This window comes from Crocodylus porosus, unplaced genomic scaffold (assembly GCF_001723895.1).
Source record: "Crocodylus porosus isolate Cpor-Errol unplaced genomic scaffold, CroPor_comp1, whole genome shotgun sequence".
NCBI lineage: Eukaryota > Metazoa > Chordata > Crocodylia > Crocodylidae > Crocodylus > Crocodylus porosus.
The window spans coordinates 14,833,842-14,844,622 of NW_017728921.1; the positions used below are offsets into that span (position 1 = coordinate 14,833,842).

The 10,781-nt window shown below is 43.3% G+C and overlaps 1 long non-coding RNA gene across 1 annotated transcript in view; it reads left to right on the plus strand.

Moving 5' to 3' along the window:
- Window positions 1-4,327: 4,327 nt before the first annotated feature.
- Window positions 4,328-10,781, plus strand: part of LOC109312786 — a 16,350-nt gene continuing 9,896 nt past the window's right edge. Inside the window, exon 1 of the long non-coding RNA XR_002101904.1 lies at window positions 4,328-5,358. This is a non-coding gene — a long non-coding RNA (uncharacterized LOC109312786). The remainder of the gene's footprint in view (window positions 5,359-10,781) is intronic.

The window sequence follows — 10,781 nt, forward strand, 5'->3', positions numbered from 1 at the left end:
ACAAGCTGGCAGAGGGTAGATTCAGGTTAGACATCAGGAGGCGCTACTTCACGGTCAGGGCAGCTAGGGTCTGGAACCAACTTCCAAGGGAAGTGGTGCTGGCCCCTACCCTGGGGGTCTTTAAGAGGAGGCTAGATATACACCTTGCTGGGGTTGTTTGACCCCAGTACTCTTTCCTCCCATGGCAGGGGGTCGGACTTGACGATCTGCTCAGGTCCCTTCTTACCCTAGAAACTATGAAACCTGATGGTAATTTCTTTTACACCACATTTTCTAGTTTGCTGTTGAGAATACCATGGGTCAGCTCCAAGAACCTAACCAAAGCTAAGACAGATAACATCTATTGCTTCCTCTTATCCACTGTCTGCTGGCTTGTCCAAGAAGGAAATTAGATTGACAATGCCTGTAGTAGATATTCCAAGTTCTTCTCTCTCTCCCCTTATCCTTCTTTCTTTTCTCATGCCCTTGTGACAAGGCATTTAGCAGAATATGCACATTTGTTGAAATCTGACTAGGCTGTGCTGCGAGCACTTTTGCTATGGCCTCAAACTTGCAAACTCTGGGCTATCAATTTAGCACCCACACCACCCCAGCCCCCTCTCTCTTTATAATTATTTAGGTGCTTGTAAATTCACGGTGTGCTCTAGTATCATTCGAGGTCAGAAGATTACCGAGCCTAGCTATAGTTCACAGGGGAGTGGCTGTGTCCTCTTCCTCCTCTCCTACCCCATTAAAGATGGAATCTATATTTGCTGTTCTCGAGTCCTCTGGAATCTCTGCTATCCTCACGTGGTTCTTAACAATAAATCCCAATTGTTCAGATATTGCTTTGACCAGATCCTTAGGTACTTCATGTCACAAACCCAACCACAGGAGGCCCCTAGTCTGAGCCCTGAGTTTCTCCCTCTGGTGCGGTCACTTGCACCAAGGTACAGACTGCGGGTGCCCTGAGGTAGCTCCTTACCCCAGTGAACCTCAGCTCCACTGCCATTGTACCAGACCCTGCAGCTGCAATGCGGGAATCAATGTGCCCCAAGTGGCTGCCTCATTGGTTATGAAAGAATTTTTTTTAGGCCCCCCTCTCTGTAGAGAGGGCTAGCCTGGAATATTACGTGCCTAGAAATCACTTCTTCCACCTGCAATCAGTAAGGGGCCAAACAACAAAAAAAGGTTTATTACACAGGATACAAAGATGACATGAGCAAAACTGACTATAGATTTAGAGATAGAAAAGGAAAACAAGAAGAGGTCCTTACCCTGTCATCTAGATAGACTGTAGCTGTCCTGAGAGTCTTGCCAGCATCACCAGAAGTCAAGCCTCCTGCTGATTTCTGCCAGCCCTGGCCATTGGAGTGTCTCTGACCCTTTGCAGCCTGCAGCTATCTGTCTGACTCCTTCCAACCATCTGCCTCCCCAACCCCAGTCCTCTCTAGAAGGTTCTGGTTTGCCCGAGGTACCTGGCATACCTTTGGCTGGATGGGCCATTCTTCAGATGCCTTTGCTGCAACAGAGTTGATTTCCCCTTTACAGGCAGACAATGCCTTGGGGCCCAACCCATTCTGCCTGTATCTGGGTGTGGAAATTCTTCTTGTCCTGCAGTCACAGTAGCAAGAGAAATTTAGCCATTCTGCCCATTCCCTTTCCTTGACTAAAGCCATAAAGACAAATGCAGACAGCATAATGTAAATTATATAGTGATAACAGTAACAAATTGATACAGGATAATGTTGAATTTCCAATGAGACTGCATGTGTCATATCAGTACAGTAAAATACAGGAAAACATTCATGACACACTGCAAACTTCCAAAATGTAACAGGGCTCATGAGTTCAGAGTGAATTTCACTAGGCCCCATGAACTTGAAAAGATCTTTTCATTCTCTAACTCGGGCTTGTCCAACATGCAGCCCACCAAGGCATTTTCTGTGGCCCGCGTGGCTGCGATGGGAAACTAAAGTAAACATGGTTTACTTTCGTTCCTGGGGGGCCACGCGGGGTGGCCCCAGGCTCGGGCACAGCCTGCACCTGCTGAACCCCAAGGTGCCGCCTGGCCCCGGCCCTCGCTCTGGCTCCCTCCAGCCCTGCACGGCGACGCGGGCCCACGGAGGTGGTACGGAGGCCAGGCTCACCCTCGTTGTCTGCCTCTGCCGCCTTCTACCCAGTAGGGCCAGGCCAAGTCGGGGTCGGGGCGGGAAGACTGTGCCTCCCCCGAGGCCAGGCTGGTGACTGTGGGCTCCCAGCACCTGTGTGCATGTGGGGGGTCCCTGCCTTTCACAGTCCCGACCCGGTGTCCCTCACTGCTCCTACCTCCAGACCCCAGTGCCCCGGTGCGTGGGGGGGCCCCAAGTAGCCCCTTGCAGGCTGGAACTCTGCCAGCCCACAAGAGAAAAGCCAGTTATATGTTTTTCTCCTTTAAAGGAGAACCCACTTTAAAATTTGCTCTTGACCCTTCCATATATTCTTGAGACCTTCGTTGGTGTCAAAGGTCATGTGACATCACTTCCTGATGACACCACTTCCTGTGGTCTTTGAATATGGCTTGCCAGCCCTTTGGGTGATAAGTTCATGATCCGGCCCCACATTCAGAAAGGTTGGACACCCCTTGCTCTAATTTATTCTTTCCCTTTTCTGGTGTGGGTTCCTATCCTCTTGGTAAAATTATTTACCACAAGAATCTGGTCCCAACTGACCTTCTGGGTTAACATTAAAGCAAAAGGCAACAAATACTACAGACTTCTCCGTATCCATTAATTTGCTCTCTTTTTCCAGAAAATAACGGGCTTTGACTTCCCTGCCCGCCTCTTACTTATGTATTCATAAAACCTTTCCTCATTGCTTTTTGTCTCTTGATAGCTGTACCTTAAGCCTCCTGATTTGATCCCTATTTGCTTGTATTGTTTTGTGTATTTATCCTTATTCTCAACTTCCAGATGAATACAATAATTTGTCTGCAAATATCTAGTTGGTCTAATAAAAGGCATCACCTCTGAGTTTTGATTCCTTTTGCCTCTACACCACGAGTCAGCACTGTTTTTGGGCAGAGCGCCAAAAACACCTGCAAACTCGACTTGTAAGATACCAGTGTGTCAGGGCAGATCGTGGGGGAGCCATGAGGGCCCTGATCCCTGTTGTAGCAGTGCAGCCCTGGCCCCTTCCATGCCATCTGCCCCAAAGCACGTGCGCCAAGAAAAAATGCCTTCAAGTGCCACACTTTGGCACTTGTGCTGGGGGTTGCCTACCCCTGCTCTAGACCAGTATGGCTACAACCTGACTCCTTATTCACATGTATTTTTCCCCACTTTTTGCTCAACCTTTTTGATTTTCAAGTCTTTAGGAGCCCAGTGCAGCCATACTGATCATATACTGTGCTGATCTTTCCTCCATAACAGAATAATAAAAGCTGTTGTGCCACTAATATAATCTTTTAGTGACTGCCAGCTCCACTGTGCAGCTTGTCCCTTAGGTTCTGCTATCTTTTCAAGAGATCCTGACCACCAGATACCTCAGTTTGCTGAAGATACAAACATTACCAATATTCTGCTGTGCTCACCCCTTTGCCTTGGGATAGTGAAGATGGTTATTACTTTCATCCAAATCATCTTATTTTATTTTCAACCAGTTCCTCCTCATTAGTCAGAATCAAATCTGAAATAGCTATGCCCCTACTAGCTTCCGTTGCCTTCTAAAGCAGGGGTGGCTAACCTGCAACATGGAACACAAGTGGCACAGGCAGCCTGTGGCACATGGCATATCAGGGAAAGGATAGGCAACAGTGGCAGATGGGGCAGGGCAGGAAGCAGAAAGCAGAGCAGCAGATCAGATGAGGGATAGGAATTGGAGTGGCATTCAGGGAGGATTCAGGGCTAATTTGTGGCACAACTGCTAAAAAGATTGGACCCCAGCTTATTCCAGGAACTTGTTTGACCTTGTGTTTTGCACTGCTGAGTTTGAATGGCTCTCCAGGGAAGGAGTGCATCAGAGTATTAAGCAACAGTAATTTTTAAATAGCTACCGATTTCTCTAGCATTGCAGAATATTAGCTAATTGGGTTAGTAGGCCAACCTCATTCCTGAGAGCAGTATACATTGCTAGCTTCTGACTACAGGGAAACCAAGAACACACATACCAGGCTAGTAATAGAAGAACACATGTCTGAGGACAGAGTTTGACTCACTGCTTGATAGCATAACAAAAAACCCACCAGATTAAAGCATTGGATTCTTTTTTTTTTTTTTAAGCTTAATCATGTTCTTTGTAAAAGGTGATGTCTAAATACTGTTCTCTGAAGTCCAGGTATTGTCTATTACCCTGCTGAAGGCCAGTTCTATGCAAGCGTTAGCAATGGTATTTCTTCATTTGCAAAACAGTAATTAAAAAAACAGACTCTGTAGTGCATGGTTTTTTTCCTTCTATTGTCCCCAGTCTCATCTCTTCCAGGACATGGATTACTGCAAACAAACCAAGACTAGGTCACATTCACCAGCCTGAATGCACAATCTTGGAAGTCAGTCACATGGCTCACATTTTTAAGCCACTTCTAGAATTAAAATGAAGACTAAAAAAAAGAAAATATGTGAATCACTGTAGTTTATTAATACTTCAAAACAATATAGGCTACAGTAAGATCTCTTGTCCCCACTCCTATTTCCAATTACTGCTTTGAAACAATTCCTTGCAATATGTAAATGGATACATGAGGCACTGTGTGAATACAAAAGTGGCAATACAAAAAACCCAAGTAAACCTCATGCAATACATTTAAATACAAGATAATGCCAACACATACAAGCACAGTTAGAACAGTCCACATAAGTGAACATACAATATGCATAGATGGTAATGATTAATAACAACAGGTTTGTGGCTCATGCACAAATAATCAGTTAGCTTAAATTGGAAAAAAAAGTCTTGAGATACAGGATAACTAGCTGAGCCACAGCCTTAAAAACCAACAAACAAAAAAGCCACTGTATAGAAGTTTCCCCACTCAGGTTTTCAAGTGCAGGTTAATATTCAAAATAAATAAGGATTATGTTTAAGACACTCTGTTAATGGCTCCCTTATATCAAATCACTGGCCCTTTTTGTTTTCATCCAAGGTTCATTAGCCAATAAGATGGCAAGAGGCAGTTGCAAAATACATCAACAGCTGTGTACTCTTCAAACTACTTTAATACTGATAAGGATATGCATTTTAATCAAACTTGAGCAGTCACAAAAAATTCTTAACATTACTGTTAGATACTTGTAGTACTGTAGTTCTGTTTACACCAGGAAATAGATTGCATGGGAAATTTGATCAGCAGCTTAATGTTGTTAGGGCAACTAGATTGTCTTTTTAGCCATCCTACCATTGGGGGTAGAACTATACAAAAGCTCTCTCTAAACCAGTGTAAATGGTCAAAACCAAAATGGATTCTCCAAGAGGCTGAGTGATATCAAAATGTGCAGCAAATAAAAGGTAAAAACAACATCGCTCTTCATGTTTCAAGAACAAGACACTCCAGCTGCTGGAATTAGGATGAAACATCACCTGTTAGCAGGTTATTTCCTATATTAAAAGCTTCCTCTCAAGTATCTGGTACTGTCCAATACCAGATATAGACCAATGGTCCATCTGGTATCCTTTGTGTGGCATTCCTAGGCTCCTATAAACAGGATCAGACCACAGTTCTGAACTCTGCCAGCAGTTTGGGAGTAGACTGACCAAAATTATGAGAGGGAACTGCACTGACTCAACTTTGGAACAGCTCCTACTCAGCGTTTCTCACAAATTTCAAAGCTGTTTCCAGAGAAAGACCATTTTGATTTTCTAGTTGAGGATATGCATGGGAGAAGGGGTGGGGAAGGAAAAGGATGGACTTCAATTTTTAGGACTAAGAAGTAAAGAGAAGAGGTATGTGCCCTTTTGTGCCAGTAATGAAAACATGAATAGGCTGGCACTAAGAGCTGAAGAGGGACAATATGGAAACAGAGACAACTACAGAAACCTGATGCCTAAAAAAGGCAGGGTTGGGAGAGGTCAGAGGTGGGGAGGGAAAATGTCTTTCAGCATCCCTTTGAATTCCTCCCATCTTTTAGCGATAGCTTCTCTCACCCCTGAAGATACTTTCCTTCTAACCAAGGAATGGATAATACTAATCTTGAAAGTCAGGGAAGATCACATCATCCCTATGTATCTTTAGGAGCCAAACATACCCTGATGAGCTTTGGAGAGCAATCCACTCAAGCTGGAGATAAATCTAGGTTGTTATGCATGGGAGTATATACCAAAATCACCATGTTGAGCAAAGGCATCAATTTTATCAATAACAGATCACCACTTATAAAATTAAGATCTTACTGAGACTTCATGCAAACTGACTGGCTCATTAGCTATGAAAGCAAAGAATAAATCATATATAAACAAGTGTACACACACACAAATACATAGAGCTCCTTGGAAAGTTAAATATTTGTCTCCTCCCTTCATACTGAAAAGTACACATCAGCAACAAGACATGAACCCCTGAGTGTAGGAGCTTGTTAATAACATAAACAGACATTACAAAGCAACCAAAATGCATTAGCTTAAAAACAGTGGTTTCCTTAATTAAAATATGTTCTGACAGTGCTTTGTCAACTCTAACTCTGATTTTTTTTGCATTCCATTGTTGTACTCCAAGAAGCTTGAAAACATTTCTATTTATTTTATCCGCCTCTGTTTGACAAACGTTACCTCTCAGTAAGTTTCCTATGCTGCCAACACAGCTGTCTTCTGTTTACTTTCCTATGCACCAGCAACAATATAAACAGCTTAGAAAATCCATGTATAAAACTGGTTCTGTAGAGTGACTTGGGTAGGAATGATGATTTTTAAGGTTTTTTTTGGACCATGCCAAATTAGGAACTTTAAAATGACATATTGAACACAAGGGGAAAACCAATTAAAATATGGAATTTCTTAGTCACATCACAGTTAAAGGCAAAGCAAGGATCCTGTCAGGGTTGGATTTTTAAAGGAGGACCTACGCAAGATAGGACCCCAGCTTCCTCCCCATTCTTTTTTTAGGAAGCACAGGACTAACCTTGCCTTGTCTGTGTAAAAATTGTGCTTTACACAGAGTATCACTTTCCTGGTAAGAAACAGACTCTGTGTTTTGCAGCAGATAGTTAAATAGAAACATTCGCAACTGCCACCTGTATGGAAATGAAGAAGAGTGGTTCCCAGCTTCTTCCATACCATGATATTATGTTACAGCAGATAACTTTTGGAGACAATTCTCTTAACAAGAAAGGAAAAGACCTGCCCCCCCCCCGCAAGACCTCTTCGCCATCTTCAGATTGGTTTCCAAATCTGAAAGGGTATTATCTACAAATACCTACACAGGGAAAATACCAGTAACTCGGTGCAGCTTCAGCAATTTTATACACTATCAAATGAAAAAGTTTCTAACAGAGAAAACAGCTCTGTATGCATAACTCAAACAGCAAGTACTTTACAAACAGGCAAAAACTTTCTTCTGATAATGTTAGTAGCTCTTTACCACATAATGTTAACAGCTCTGGGAAGGCTCTTAAAAAGCAATAACTCATCTGACTCTGAATTCAGATAAGTGTCTATTAAATGCTATTAAAGCCATCACCGTGATTAACACTATTCAATTGCCAACTCTGCTGGAACGACTCTGTGCCCAATTACTCATCCTATGAGGGCTTACCAGCAGTATCAATTCATTAACACACTTTATGGCATTCACCTACAGGAGCAACTGCACCATAACTAATAATCTGGGTGTATCAACTGCTCCCTCTTACTGCTACTTTGTACATAGTATGTGAAACAAAATCCATTTGTCAGTATTAACATTCAAGAAAATGCAGAATGTCCCAGAAATTTAGGATGCTTTTACTTTGACCCCATTCAGTACCTTCTTCCTTTCCTCCCTTCAACAATTGGAAGACAAGGTTACCACTCTCACTGTCATCTTTGAAAAGCATTTTTTTTTATTCCTTCCAGTTTCTGATTAATTAGGAACTGACATTTGTAGCTCCATTTTCCAGCCCACTTCCCTTTTAAAATAGGCACTAATAATACTTAAACACATTTCTTGCTCTCACACGCATTCTTCTGTCACTGTTGGAAGGTGGATTTTACTTAATTCCCCCTCCCCCACTGTTCTAAAAATTGTTCCGCTTTTCTCTCCTCTCCCGCAATGGTTCTACAAAAAGCTGCATGTCACATGGAAACGAACAGGCTGTGACAGGAACGTTTTTCACCTTGAACAACTCTGCTTGTTTACAACAACAAGTTATGAATTTCTGGTCTTCTGTCGGTTTAGGTCAGACCTACAACATTTGACTTTTTTATTTCTTTGTTTGAAGAAAAGGGTGGGGGGAGGGAAATAAAACTCAAGTGCTTATGCACAAAGGAGATTTTGTCTTGCACCTAAACATGACCAGAGCAGCTTTTCAAATCAGAGAATGAGGCTTTTTTGAGTACATGCTGCTGTTGTGGTTCAGTGGTAGACTCCTTGTTTGCTGCGCAGGAGACTGGGGTTCAATTCTCTAGCGCACATATAACAGCCAAGGCACCAAGTGTCCAGACTTGGTCTGACCTTTAGATTCTGTCTCCATGGCCTAAACAGGGATTGGAAGGTCCTAGCCACCTCTGCTCCTTCAGGTTTTTCCCTAGGCATACATGTCAAGGACCCTGGTGACCTCTCACACATGCACCATAGTGAGATAGTTATTCAGGGCTGGAAGGGACCTTACACATCATCCATGATCCAGAAGGATTGATGGTTGCTTACTACTACAGTGGAGCAGTGAGAGCTGCATTTAGAAATCAACTTCTCTCACATAAATTTAAAAAAAAACTCAGACTACTGCACTTTGATACTTGGTTTTCTTAAGCTACTTGGTAGAAGGGACACCATCCATTTTAAACTACTTTTCATTTAACTAATTTTCAGACATGAAATCTTAGCTGCTGCACCAAACTTTCTTGTTTCTATTCTAATACTCTTCATCCCATTTTCCCATTGCTGTGTGAAAAATTTGCCATTTTTTTCCACAAATAGGGAAGCTGAACTATATACAAACTGTTGTCCATTGGTTTGGTCTTGCACTTGAGAAGACGGACAAATGCATTTCCCCCTTTCATCTTGGGACAGCTACAGTAATCTTGGATTGTTATACCAGGAGGTAAAAAGTTTCAGATTAAAAGCATGAGAAAGATGTTGAATATGGTCCTTTAAATTCTGCTACCTGCATCTGGAATGTCTGATGTTAAATATTCTCATGGCACACTGAGGAATAGGTCTTTATTTTGTTTATTTCTTTAAATCAAGGCCCTGCACAGACTCTGCAAAAACTGAACTAAACTCTATAGCAAGATCCTTGGATGCTGCAGGCTTCTATTGAGTCAGACTGGAAATTCTGTAGCATTTTCATTTGCAGGGTATGTACACAAATACTATTCACTTGTGTATATTTTCTTAAACTAAGCTTTAAGCTATCCTGACATTCTCAGTTTCACTTTAAAAAAAATATATATAAAGTGACAGTTAACAGTTATGACGGAAGTAAACAGCAAGCAGTTTCAGTTATGGAAATAAATACTTTTGCTAGATACATTTCCAATAAAATGATGAGTAGAACTAATATCAGCAGAGTTTATACCCTAATAAGATGAATAAGCTAGTTGATGTTTCTTGGCTGTTATTTTTAGACAGTGTGCAGTCTTAAGAAAAGAATGGTAAATTTCTCAGCTGCAAAATAATGTAACCTTTTGAGCCAGAGGCTCCCGTTACCGCACCAGGAGAGACTGCAACAGCTAAGGCCCACAGGCAGAAGCCAGCAGATGAACTGGGGCTAGCTGCAGAAGAATAGATGGCTGAGGAGCTGGAGGGTAGCAGTCAACTCCCAGGTAGCTAGCTGTAGAGCAATAGGTCAATAGGACAGGGCTCCAAGAAGAAAGGAGAATAATAACCATGGCAGGCAGGAGAACACCAGTAAACTCCTCATTAGACCTAGGAGCACATCTGCAGCTGGTCATGGGGGCACCTGACCAGAACAGAAGCAGCTTGGGAAAAAAAGGTTGTGTTCCAGAAGCAGAGGGACTGGTGCTGCCTTGAACCCACAGATGGAAGAGCTCTTGCTAAGCTGTCAAGGAGCACAAGTTGCAAGCCAGGCCAGGAACTCCCAGGGGCCAAGAGAACCAGCAAGTGGAGAAATGGCTTCAGCAGTGGTATAAGGGCCCAGAGTGGGCTTTGGCTTTCTTTGTTAGGAACAGTCTGCTTGCATTTGTATTGCAGTTTAAACTGGAGGACTGGATAGGCATGCAGGGATGCAAGAGGGGCATTCCAAGTTCTGAGTCCCATCAGAGGTGGGTCAAGGGCCTAGACCAAAGCAAGAGGGGCCCAGGGGTGTGAGGGCCCAGGGCCTGTACCTGAGAGGGAGAGAGGCTGAGACTCAGAAGTCAGACCAGAGGAACAGTGACAGCAACCAGTGGACTGAAGCCAAGAGTGCTGAGGACTGTAGAGGCTTGTGAAGAGTAACACCTGAGAGGCACAGTTTAGCACCTACGGGCAGGACTGGTGCCAGCCAGGCATAAGCCAGAGAGAAAAAAGAGGGAGGAGTAGACTGAAGCTCACTACAGGGCCCTGGGGGAGCCTCCCAAAAGAACCAGAATATTCATAAAGGCGCAGCAGGAAAGACAAAAAAGGAGGGTGCCCAAGAAACTGAGGGGTAGCTTGGCCATCAGGGGGTGTCACAGCCACCCTGGGACCCCAACATGCT